The following is a 12,756-nucleotide window of genomic DNA, read 5'->3' on the forward strand; positions in this document are numbered from 1 at the left end:
TTGGCATTATTGGAGAAGATAGGCTCCAGGGTTGTTGGACTCGACTTCAAGGAAGTACTAAGAGTAGTTGATCATTGGGTGCTTTTATTAGTCTAATATACCTTGATGCTGCAGACGCCCAATACTGTTCCAACTGCTTGATTTATAATGGACCGAGCAGTTCCAGTATTAGCTAATATTAAACTGAGAATGCAGTCTGGTGCCCCCGCCCCCCCCCCCCCTCCTTACTCTTAAATCTCACTGCAACGCACTTGACCTCCTAGATTTACCCAGTCACCAGGGTTTAGGCCTGTGAGCCGTCTGCGTGAGTCTGGTCTCCATATGAGGGAATGGCGCATGCAGAAGAGATAGAGGCGGAATGAATATTGATAGGGCCAACCAGAGCCATGCAGGCAGCATTAACCCTGCACAAAACGTTTTGGTGCTTGCACCTGGCCAGTCAGGATGTTCACCTGTATGTAGATAGAACCAGGAAGTATGGAACAATGGAGCAGTCCATTTGTGTGAACAGGCAGCATGGCCAGACAGGAATCTGCCTGATGGGACAGATTGTAAGTCCAGGTTTGTGGGTCCGCGCCCACCTTTAGAACCCCGCCCTGACAGCGGTATTTAAAGTGTTAACAGTTCTGACGAGCGGCGCGGCTCGTCGGAACTGCTGCCGCCGGGTGCCCGCTGTAAGAAACAGCCTGCACCTGACATTCAGGGGACATTCAGGGACGCTGTGCGGTTGCTAGGCAGCCGGGGACCTCCTGAAAGGCCCCAGGGCTGCCTATGCAGAGTGCCCATCAAGCACACGGCTTGATAGGCGCTCTGCATAGACAGCCCTAGGGCCTTTCAGAAGGCCCCCAGCTGCCTAGCAACCGCGATCTGACTGGACAGGCTTCTATCAGGCTTGATAGAAGCCTGCCCGGTCCCTGCACAGTATGATGTAATGTCATAGGATTACATCCTACTGTGCAGGACAGATAGTTCGTATCTTGCGAAACTCGTAAGTCGAATGTTCGCAAGTAGGGGACTATCTCTAGCTGAACCGTAGAACCAATATTACAAGGAAAAAGATAATCTACAATACATAATATATACACACATACCATTTTTTCCCTGGAAACGAGCCCTAGCTGCATTACATTTAAAAATAAAAAAATTAAAAATAATTACTTTATCTAGCAGGCTCAGTCCAGGCCCTACCGCAGCTCTCCGGAGCTCCGCCATGCGTCCTGCAATCCTCATTCACCTACAGAAGATTACTTCCTAGTTATGGGATTTATAAATCCTGTTTCAAGGAAGCGCAATGGTTCTGATTGGTTCTCGAGCGCTGCTCAGCCAACTAATGCAGCACTGGATGAACCAATGCAATGGCTGTGATTGGTTCATCCAGCGCTGCATTGATTGGCTGAACAGCGGTTTAAGAAACAATCAGAGCCATCAGGTTGTGGAGGCGGGATTAATGATTTTGCTGAGCTACGGCATTGATTGGCCAATTCATAAACCCGCCTCCATAACTTGATGTTCTTGAAACTGCTGCTGAGCCAATCAATGCAGCACTAGTTAAACCAATTACAGCCATCGCATTGGTTCATCGAGCGCTGCATTGATTGTTCTCCAGCGCTGCTCAGCCAATTAGAGCCATCGCTTCCTAGAGGCGAAGTGATCTGTGGGCGAATGAGGACTGCAGGGTGTGCGGTGGAGCAGTGGGAGGACCTGGACCAAGCCTGCTAGGTAAGTACAATAAGACCTCCCCCAAAAATAGCCTATCCATTATTTATGCCATATTTCGGCTTACATTCCTTTTTGATCTCATCCTTGCTGCTTATACAGTATGTACACTTTGAAACTAATTACTATCATACTTCTTTATAGATAATAATTAGAGATGAGCGAGCACCAAAATGCTCGGGTGCTTGTTACTCGGGACAAAATTTTCATGATGCTCGAGGGTTCGTTTCGAGTAACGAACCCTATTAAAGTCAATGGGCGACCCGAGCATTTTTGTATATCGCCGCTGCTCGCTAAGGTTTCCATTTGTGAAAATCTGGGCAATTCAAGAAAGTGATGGGAACGACACAGAAACGGATAGGGCAGGCAAGGGGGGCTACATGTTGGGCTGCATCTCAAATTCCCAGGTCCCACTATTAAGCCACAATAGCGGCAAGAGTGGGCCCTCCCCCAACAATTTTTACTTCAGAAAAGCCCTCATTAGCAATGCATACCTTAGCGAAGCACCACACTACCTCCAACATAGCACAATCACTGCCTGCATGACACTCCGCTGCCACTTCTCCTGGGTTACATGCTGCCCAAACCCCCCCCCCCCCCCGCACGACCCAGTGTCCACAGCGCACACCAAATTGTCCCTGCGCAGCCTTCAGCTGCCCTCATGCCACACCACCCTCATGTCTATTTATAAGTGCATCTGCCATGAGGAGGAACCGCAGGCACACACTGCAGAGGGTTGGCACGGCTAGGCAGCGACCCTCTTTAAAAGGGGCGGGGCGATAGCCCACAATGCTGTACAGAAGCAATGAGAAATCCAATCCTGTGCCACCTCCATCTGGAGCTGCACACGTGGGCATAGCAATCGGGAACCTATGTGTCACACACTATTCATTCTGTCAAGGTGTCTGCATGCCCCAGTCAGACCGCGGTTTTTTATAAATAGTCACAGGCAGGTACAACTTCGCAATGGGAATTCCGTGTGCACCCACAGCATGGGTGGCTCCCTGGAACCCACCAGCTGTACATAAATGAATCCCATTGCAGTGCCCTGGACAGCAGAGCTAACGTCAGATTAAATGCAGGTGGGCTTCGGCCCACACTGCATGCCCCAGTCAGACTCGGGTTCTTTATAAGTAGACACATGCAGTTACAACTCTGTGTGGACCGACAGCATGGGTGGGTGCCAGGAAGCCACCGGCGGTACATAAATATATCCCATTGCATTGCCCAGCACAGCTGAGGTAATGTCATGTTAAATGCAGGTGGGCTTCGGCCCACACTGCATGCCCCAGTCAGACTGGGGTTCTTTAGAAGTGGACACATGCAGTTACAACTCCGTGTGGACCGACAGCATGGGTGGCTCCCTGGAACCCACCGGCGGTACATAAATATATCCCATTGCATTGCCCAGCACAGCTGAGGTAATGTCATGTTAAATGCAGGTGGGCTTCGGCCCACACTGTATGCCCCAGTCAGACTGGGGTTCTTTAGAAGTGGACACATGCAGTTACAACTCCGTGTTGACCGACAGCATGGGTGGGTGCCAGGAAGCCACCGGCGGTACATAAATATATCCCATTGCAGTGCCCAGCACAGCTGAGGTGATGTCATGTTTAATACAGGTGGGCTTCGGCCCACACTGCATGCCCCAGTCAGACTGGGGTTCTTTAGAAGTGGACACATGCAGTTACAACTCCGTGTGGACCGACAGCATGGGTGGTTCCCTGGAACCCACCGGCGGTACATAAATATATCCCATTGCAGTGCCCAGCACAGCTGATGTAACGTCAGCTTTAATGCAGGTGGGCAAAAAATTAATTGGATTACACTGTAGGCGAGGGCCCCAAAAAATTGGTGTACCAACAGTACTAATGTACCTCAGAAAAATTGCCCATGCCCAACCAAGAGGGCAGGTGAAACCCATTAATCGCTTTGGTTAATGTGGCTTAATTTGTAACTAGGCCTGGAGGCAGCCCAGTTAAAATAAAAATTGGTTCAGGCGCAAGTTTCAACGCTTTAATGAGCATTGAAACGTATAAAAATTGTTTACAAAAATTATATGACTGAGCCTTGTGGGCCTAAGAAAAATTGCCCGTTCGGCGTGATTATGTGAGGTTTCAGGAGGAGGAGCAGGAGGAGGAGGATGAATATAATAGATTTTAGATTGATGAAGCTAAAAGGTCCCCGTTTTTGATGGTGATGGAGAACGATGCTTCCATCCGTGGGTGCAGCCTACGTATTGTTTAGGTATCGCTGCTGTCCGCTGGTGGAGAAGAAAAGTCTGGGGAAATCCAGGCTTTGTTCATCTTTATGAGTGTAAGCCTGTCGGCACTGTCGGTTGACAGGCGGGTACACTTATCCATGATGATTCCCCCAGCCGCACTAAACACCCTCTCTGACAAGACGCTAGCCGCAGGACAAGCAAGCACCTCCAGGGCATAGAGCGCGAGTTCAGGCCATGTGTCCAGCTTCGACACCCAGTAGTTGTAGGGGGCAGAGGCGTCACGGAGGACGGTCGTGCGATCGGCTACGTACTCCCTCACCATCCTTTTACAGTGCTCCCGCCGACTCAGCCTTGACTGGGGAGCGGTGACACAGTCTTGCTGGGGAGCCAGAAAGCTGTCAAAGGCCTTAGAGAGTGTTCCCCTGCCTGTGCTGTACATGCTGCCTGATCTCCGCGCCTCCCCTGCTACCTGGCCCTCGGAACTGCGCCTTCTGCCACTAGCGCTGTCGGATGGGAATTTTACCATCAGCTTGTCCGCCAGGGTCCTGTGGTATAGCATCACTCTCAAACCCCTTTCCTCTTCGGGTATGAGAGTGGAAAGGTTCTCCTTATACCGTGGGTCGAGCAGTGTGTACACCCAGTAATCCGTAGTGGCCAGAATGCGTGTAACGCGAGGGTCACGAGAAAGGCATCCTAACATGAAGTCAGCCATGTGTGCCAGGGTACCTGTACGCAACACATGGCTGTCCTCACTAGGAAGATCACTTTCAGGATCCTCGTCCTCCTCCTCCTCAGGACATACACGCTGAAAGGATGACAGGCAAGCAGCATGGGTACCCTCAGCAGTGGGCCAAGCTGTCTCTTCCCCCTCCTCCTCATGCTCCTCCTCAACGCGCTGAGATATAGACAGGAGGGTGCTCTGACTATCCAGCGACATACTGTCTTTCCCCGCCTCCGTTTCCGAGCGCAAAGCGTCTGCCTTTATACTTTGCAGGGGAACTTCTCAAGAGGCATAGCAGAGGAATGGTGACGCTAATGATTGCAGCATCGCCGCTCACCATCTGGGTAGACTCCTCAAAGTTTCCAAGGACCTGGCAGATGTCTGCCAACCAGGCCCACTCTTCTGTAAAGAATTGAGGAGGCTGACTCCCACTGCGCCGCCCATGTTGGAGTTGGTATTCCACTATAGCTCTACGCTGCTCATAGAGCCTGGCCAACATGTGGAGCGTAGAGAGTTCCACCGTGTGGGCACGTCGCACAGCAGTCGGTGCACTGGCAGATTAAACCGATGTTGCAGGGTGGCAGCGTCCATGTGGGACTTGCGGAAACGTGCGCAGAGTCGGCGCACCTTTCCGAGCAGGTCTGACAAGCGTGGGTAGCTTTTCAGAAAGAGCTGAACCACCAAATTAAAGACGTGGGCCAGGCATGGCACGTGCGTGAGACTGCCGAGCTGCAGAGCCGCCACCAGGTTACGGCCGTTGTCACACACGACCATGCCCGGTTGGAGGCTGAGCGGCGAAAGCAGGCGGTCGGTCTGCTCTGTCAGACCCTCCAGCAGTTCGTGGGCCGTGTGCCTCTTCTCTCCTAAGCTGAGTAGTTTCAGCACGGCCTGCCGCGCCGCGCTACACCGACTGCTGGTGACGTGCTGCTGCTGACACATCTTGATTGCGAGACAGAGGTTGCGGAGGAGGAGGAGGAGGGTGGTTTAGTGGAGGAAGCATTCACCGCCGCAGATACCACCACCGAGCTGGGGCCCGCAATTCTGGGGGTGGGTAGGACGTGAGCGGTCCCTGGCTCTGACTCTGTCCCAGCCTCCACTAAATTCACCCAATGTGCCGTCAGGGAGATATAGTGGCCCTGCCCGCCTGTGCTTGTCCACGTGTCCGTTGTTAAGTGGACCTTGGCAGTAACCGCTTTGGTGAGGGCGCGTACAATGTTGCGGGAGACGTGGTCGTGCAGGGCTGGGACGGCACATCGGGAAAAGTAGTGGCGACTAGGAACCACAAGCCTCCGTTTCCACAAGCCTATATGGCAGCATCTCCAGGCTGATCAATTTGGCTATGTGCATGTTTAACGCTTGAGCGTGCGGGTGCGTGGCGGCGTACTTGCGTTTGCGCTCAAACACTTGCGCTAGTGACGGCTGGATGGTGCGCTGAGAGACATTGGTGGATGGGGCCGAGGACAGCGGAGGTGATGGTGTGGGTGCAGGCCAGGAGACGGTAGTGCCTGTGTCCTGAGAGGGGGGTTGGATCTCAGTGGCAGGTTGGGGCAGAGGGGAAGAGGCAGTGGTGCAAACCGGAGGCGGTGAACGGCCTTCGTCCCACCTTGTGGGGTGCTTGGCCATCATATGTCTGCGCATGCTGGTGGTGGTGGCTCCCCAGCTGATCTTGGTGCGACAAAGGTTGCACACCACTGTTCGTCGGTCGTCTGCACTCTCAGTGAAAAACTGCCAGACCTTTGAGCACCTCGGCCTCTGCAGGGTGGCATGGCGCGAGGGGGCGCTTTGGGAAACAGTTGGTGGATTATTCGGTCTGGTCCTGCCTCTACCCCTGGCCACCGCACTGACTCTTCCAACCTGCCCTGCTGCTGCACTTGCTTCCCCCTCTGAAGACCAGTCCTTAGTATGCTTAGCAAACCAGGTGGGGTCAGTCACCTCATCGTCCTGCTGCTCTTCCTCCGAATCCTCTGTGCGCTCCTCCCTCGGACTCACTCCAATTACTACTACCTGAGTGATAGACAACAGTGTCTCATCGTCATCGTCCTCCTCACCCACTGAAAACTCTTGAGACAGTTGCCGGAAGTCCCCAGCCTCATCCCCCGGACCCCGGGAACTTTCCAAAGGTTGGGCATCGGTCACGACAAACTCCTCCAGTGGGAGAGGAACCATTGCTGCCCATTCTGGGCAGGGGCCCGGGAACAGTTCCTGGGAGTCTGCCTGCTCCTCAGAATGTGTCATTGTAATGGAGTGAGGAGGCTGGGAGGAAGGAGGAGCAGCAGCCAGAGGATTCAGAGTTGCAGCAGTGGACGGCGCAGAACTCTGGGTGGTCGATAGATTGCTGGATGCACTTTCTGCCATCCACGACAGGACCTGCTCACGCTGCTCATTTTCTAATAAAGGTCTACCGCGTGGACCCATTAATTGTGAGATGAATGTGGGGACGCCAGAAACGTGCCTTTCTCCTAATCCCGCAGCAGTCAGCTGCGATACACCTGGATCAGGAGCTCGGCCTGTGCCCACACCCTGACTTGGGCCTCCGCGTCCTCGCCCGCGTCCACGTCCTCTAGGCCTTCCCCTACCCCTCAGCATGGTGTATTACCAGTAGTGCAGAAACAGAACGCTGTAATTAAATGTGCCACTTATTGGCCTGTGGTTGGAGGCTGACTTCGCTTACGGAACGCACAGCAGAGCCAGGAAAGAATTTTGCGCAAGCCCGCTATAACACTTAGCTGGCTGCGTATTAATTAGGACTACTACCCCCAGCAGAGACGCAGTACAGTCAGGACGGTCACAGGCAGCCCAAATATATTTTTTTTTCCCAAATTTTTTTGGAAAAGCCCACTGCCTATATAGACAGTATATGTCTTTCCCGTTTTTCACTGTCCCTGCCTCAGCACTACTGGCCCTATACTAGGTAAAATTACTGCAGTGCAGACTGTTTCCCTCTGGACAGGATGACAGCAATGATGTAAAGGGCAACGCAGAGCCAGGAAAGAATTTTGCGCCAACCCGCTGTAACACTTAGCTGGCTGCGTATTAATTAGGACTACTACCCCCAGCAGAGACGCAGTACAGTCAGGACGGTCACAGGCAGCCCAAATATATTTTTTTGTCCCAAATTTTTTTGGAAAAGCACACTGCCTATATAGACAGTATATGTCTTTCACGTTTTTTACTGTCCCTGCCTCAGCACTACTGGCCCTATACTAGGTAAAATTACTGCAGTGCAGACTGTTTCCCTCTGGACAGGATGACAGCAATGATGTAACGGGCAACGCAGAGCCATGAAAGAATTTTGCGCAAGCCCGCCATAACACTTAGCTGGCTGCGTATTAATTAGGACTACTACCCCCAGCAGAGACGCAGTACAGTCAGGACGGTCACAGGCAGCCCAAATATATTTTTTTGTCCCAAATTTTTTTGGAAAAGCCCACTGCCTATATAGACAGTATATGTCTTTCACGTTTTTCACTGTCCCTGCCTCAGCACTACTGGCCCTATACTATGTAAAATTACTGCAGACTAAGGATGCAATGCTCTGCACGGCCGATATACAAAAAAAAAAAGGTGCAACACTGCAAAAAGCAGCCTCAACAGTACTGCACACGGTCAGATGTGGCCCTAAGAAGGACCGTTGGGGTTCTTGAAGCCTAAAATCACTCCTAACACTCTCCCTATAGCAGCTCCAGCATCAGCAGCACTTTCCCTGATCTCTGTCAGAATGCATCTGTGGTGAGCCGCGGGAGGGGCCGATTTATATACTCGGGTGACACCTGATCTCGCCAGCCACTCACTGCAGGGGGGTGGTATAGGGCTTGAACGTCGCAGGGGGAAGTTGTAATGCCTTCCCTGTCTTTCTATTGGCCAGAAAAGCGCGCTAACGTCTCAGAGATGAAACTGAAAGTAACTTGAACATCGCGTGGTACTCGCCTCTAGTAACGAGCATCTTGAACATGCTAATACTCGAACGAGTATCAAGCTCGGACGAGTACGTTCGCTCATCTCTAATAATAATCTCATTACCTGTTGTTTTACCTGCTGTAACATTATGCTAGTTGGCATGAGGTTGTGTATTTCTTAGGGCCTCATGCCCACAGCTGAGTCAGCTTCCGACTGCAAAATCTCACAGCTGAATCAGACCCAGTCCCAGTTAGAGACCCTATACTCACCTGTCTGGATCAACCGCAAGTGTCTCGGCTGGCACGCATGAGCAGTGCAGGGCAGGACGCTGCCATCATGCCAGCAATGACACGAATCCGCAGCGACTAACCGTGGGACAGGCGACTTCTATTGACTGCAATGGAAGCCGTCCGTGCGATTTTTCCACACAGAATAGAAAATGCTGCAATTCTTCCCCGCGAGCGGAAAATCGCAGTAGATTTCTGCTCGTGGGCAGGGAAGAATCCTGCAGCGATAATCTGTCCGTGGACATTAGGCCTAAGTGGTGTTATTGAAATGGTCTGTTTTTTGTGCCTCCCTCCATTTTGTTTTGCTAATAAAGATTGTATAAGGCTTCTTTCACACCTGCTAGGGCTCAGTTCAGGGTTTCCGTTTTTGGAAGATCCGTTTTTTTCCACATTGATTTCAATAAGGTTTCATAAAAACGGAAGGCAAACAGACTTAAATCTCCTTCTGTTCCATTTAGGTTTCAGTTGTTTTTTTTTTTGCCGGGAAAATAGCGCAGTCTGCAGCATTGTTTTTCCATCCCAAAAAAATCGAAACCTGAAGGAATGGAATCAAATAGAAATCAATGGGGAAAAAGAAAAGATCCGAGAGACGGAAACCCTGATCTGAGCCTTAACACCGGTGTGGAAGCAACCTTAAATTCTATTTCTTTGAGTGTGCGCCTTTCTGTGTGGACTTGCTTTCTGTTTTGTTTTTTGCCAACAAGCAGTGCAGCTCAGAACTACAAAGGGAATGCAGGATCAGCACAAATAATCCCATATAGTTATAAAGTTATATAACTTTTTGTAATATATATTTATTGAAAAAAAAGGATTTTCAGACTTAGAATTACCATCTCATCTTGACTTTGTAGTATTTCCCATCTTTTTGCCTTCCTATCTAGTTAACATCCATTTCAGAACATATAGCTAGATACAGTGAGTGGTCATGGAAGTTTCCATTGATTCACAAACTTCCCTCCATAGTCCACTGGCTTACATTTGGGTTCATTAGAGAGTAGGAGGCACGAGATTACACAAGAAATCATGCAGTTTCAGGATCATAAAATAAGATATTGCTGGAAGTTACAGATACACAAGCACGATAAATAAAAAGCTAGGCAGTTTGTAGACTAGATGGCATGTGGACCATACTTATGAAGCATCTGTTTGACACATTAACGTGTGCAGTCCTATTTGTTACAAATATGTATCCCGTTTATTTCCCATCCCATAGGCCTTTCAGCCAGCCTATGCACTGTCAAGCCGGTTGAACACTGCGATTGGGTTTCTATAAAGTGCACTATTTGCGTGGCAACCACATATCTGTGTATGATTTTTGTGGATTTTGTCCATGTGGCCTGCAAATTACAAATGCGGGATGTTGCTGGCACATGACTGGTATTTTAATGCCGTACTAAATCTATACAACTCTTTTTCCTCTAAAGACTGAATGTAATTATGGTCTCTGCTGTGCTTTAGGTGAAATAGAATGGCAACTTGGAAGAAAGTCAAAAATATCTGAAAACTCTGCACATTAATTATCAGCAGGACAGATGTACGAAACCTTATTATAATCCATGACTAAGAGCTATTGTGGGTTCAAAATACGTCAGACTTGACTCTTATTGGAGAGTGATTTTCCATCCCTGTGTAGACCTTTTATCCTGCGTCTATTATCTAATCAAGCAGTACAAGAAATGCAGGGAAGTTTCACAAGCTGGGGGTGGGAGGGGGGTGTAGATTTGACTTTTTAAGTAACACAGGCACATAGCAACAAATGGAGAAAAATGTGTGTGCAGAAGATGCTCTTCAGTTCCGACCTTTAACTAAGAACCATAAGGTTTAGGGTGTGATATTCTGCAGACGTGTGCATTTTGCGTTTGCTCAGATGACTTTAAGGAAACTTTAGACAGTGGATAACTGCCAGCTGAATATCACAGCTTACAGCTCCAGTTTGCAATATGTAATGCTCATGGAAAATAATGGATACAGGTGCTGCTACTCAAGTGGACTTAGAATTTTCACATCAAGTGTGGTGTAATTTATAATCCAGACAAAAATGGCCACTTTCATGGCCAAAGCATTTTGCCAGAAGTCTACTTACTGTTCAGTAAATGGAATGGTGCTCCCATCCTAATCCTGTATAGGCGCCTATAGCTTGTGACTATTGCAAGATAGAAAGCTAATATAGCTGGATATTTGGTTCTGGTTTACTTGTTGCAAAATCATGTAACATGATTGTGATGAGTTCCATGAGTGGCGTCATTATAAGGGTCCTGTGGTCACAGTTGTGACTGAGCCCTGTAGTCCATGGAGCCAACAGGATCACATGCCAACACAGTTCCTTAAAAGCCAAGAAGTCAGGATTTTGTGTGCCACATATAAGGACCTGATTCTAAGATGTTGTGTGAGGCTTTACAGATAAATGTGCTGTTGTTGGGTGTCATCAGGATCCTATGGGTTGACAAGCTAAGCCAGGAGACAAAGGTGAGTGTGTTCCTGGGTAGCCCATTTCAAGGTCTGGCATAAAGCCCAGCACTCGCTGGTTATGCTCCTGCCATAGACTGTATAGAAGCATGAAGCCGCAAGTTACCGAACTCCTAATCAACTTCTAATATTCTTTCTAATTTATAGTAGGGGATTACTATCTCTTATAATACCTGCCTCAGCTGTTGCTGCACCTCCTTTTGAAGAGTGGAGATTCATGTAATATGAAATGCCCTAATTGTTTTCATGAAGACAATTTGCAGCATATGAGGTGTGTATTAAGATATTTTGCAGCAGAAGTTACACAACAGTATAACACACACTGCCCTTGCTGAAGAACCGCTTTATAACTAGAGGAAGTGCTACATGTCAATCAGTGGTTGGCACAGGAACAGAAGAGCCGTGTCTTATGTAGCACAATTATGTTACGTAATCATCAGGTTCCGATATCAGAACGTAAGCTTTTTACAAATATTATTTTCAGACTTTTGATTCAAAATTTCAATTGACGTGTATTATAATGACCTCCTTGGAACTACTACATTCGCAAGTGAAACGGATCAGATAATGACACAGCGGTGCTGCTGGAAAATCAAGTGCTATAAATGTGCCCATGACCGGGTACAGGGGGACATCTGCGTGGGATACATTGTCCACAGTGGAAGATCCAAATGAGTTACTTGTACATTTACAGCAGATTCGTCACTGATTTCATCACCTCATTTGAAGGGGTGAAATCAACAAGGAAAATCCATAGCGTAAATTGACATGCTATGAATTACGCACTGCAAGATAATTTATGCTATGGGTTTTCTTTGCACTGTATGAAGGAGATGCGGTTAAATCTCATCCGTTCTGCCACTATATATGTGCCGTTCTGGGCTGCATTTATGCCCTATGTGGATGTACCACTAGTGTTCTTGTATTCTGCTAACCGCACCAGCATCAATGTAAATGTAGTTCTATGTTGTTGACAACACCAGCAGCGCTATACGAATAAATGTGAGAACATGTAAATGTTCTCATGTTTTGCTGGCAACAGCAGCGCTATAAGTTTTGTCATGTGTCAAAGTATTCAAAAGTAATAAGAGCAGCAATTGGTGTGGGGCAGCGGGTTTCAGTGCTGTTAAGGTGCAAGTACACACTACGATTGATGTACTCAAACGGCACGCGGATCACCCCTAATTGTGGTGCAGCACCTAGACATGGTATTTAAGTCCACTGCTGCCTAGCAACCCATGGTGATCTGTGTGTGATTATTGTGGATTAACCACAGTAGATATGTTGGACCATCATATATTCATCTAAGTGTCTTTTAATTGCTGTGGGTGTCACATTTAGGGTAGTATCTCACTCTGTATGATTCCCCGAAATAGTCATTTAATGAATTAAAGGGGTTGTCTCGCGGCAAACCTCAAAATTTTACCTTACCCATTCCCCCTGTC

Source organism: Eleutherodactylus coqui, chromosome 2, assembly GCF_035609145.1.
Source record: "Eleutherodactylus coqui strain aEleCoq1 chromosome 2, aEleCoq1.hap1, whole genome shotgun sequence".
Classification (NCBI taxonomy): Eukaryota; Metazoa; Chordata; class Amphibia; order Anura; family Eleutherodactylidae; genus Eleutherodactylus; species Eleutherodactylus coqui.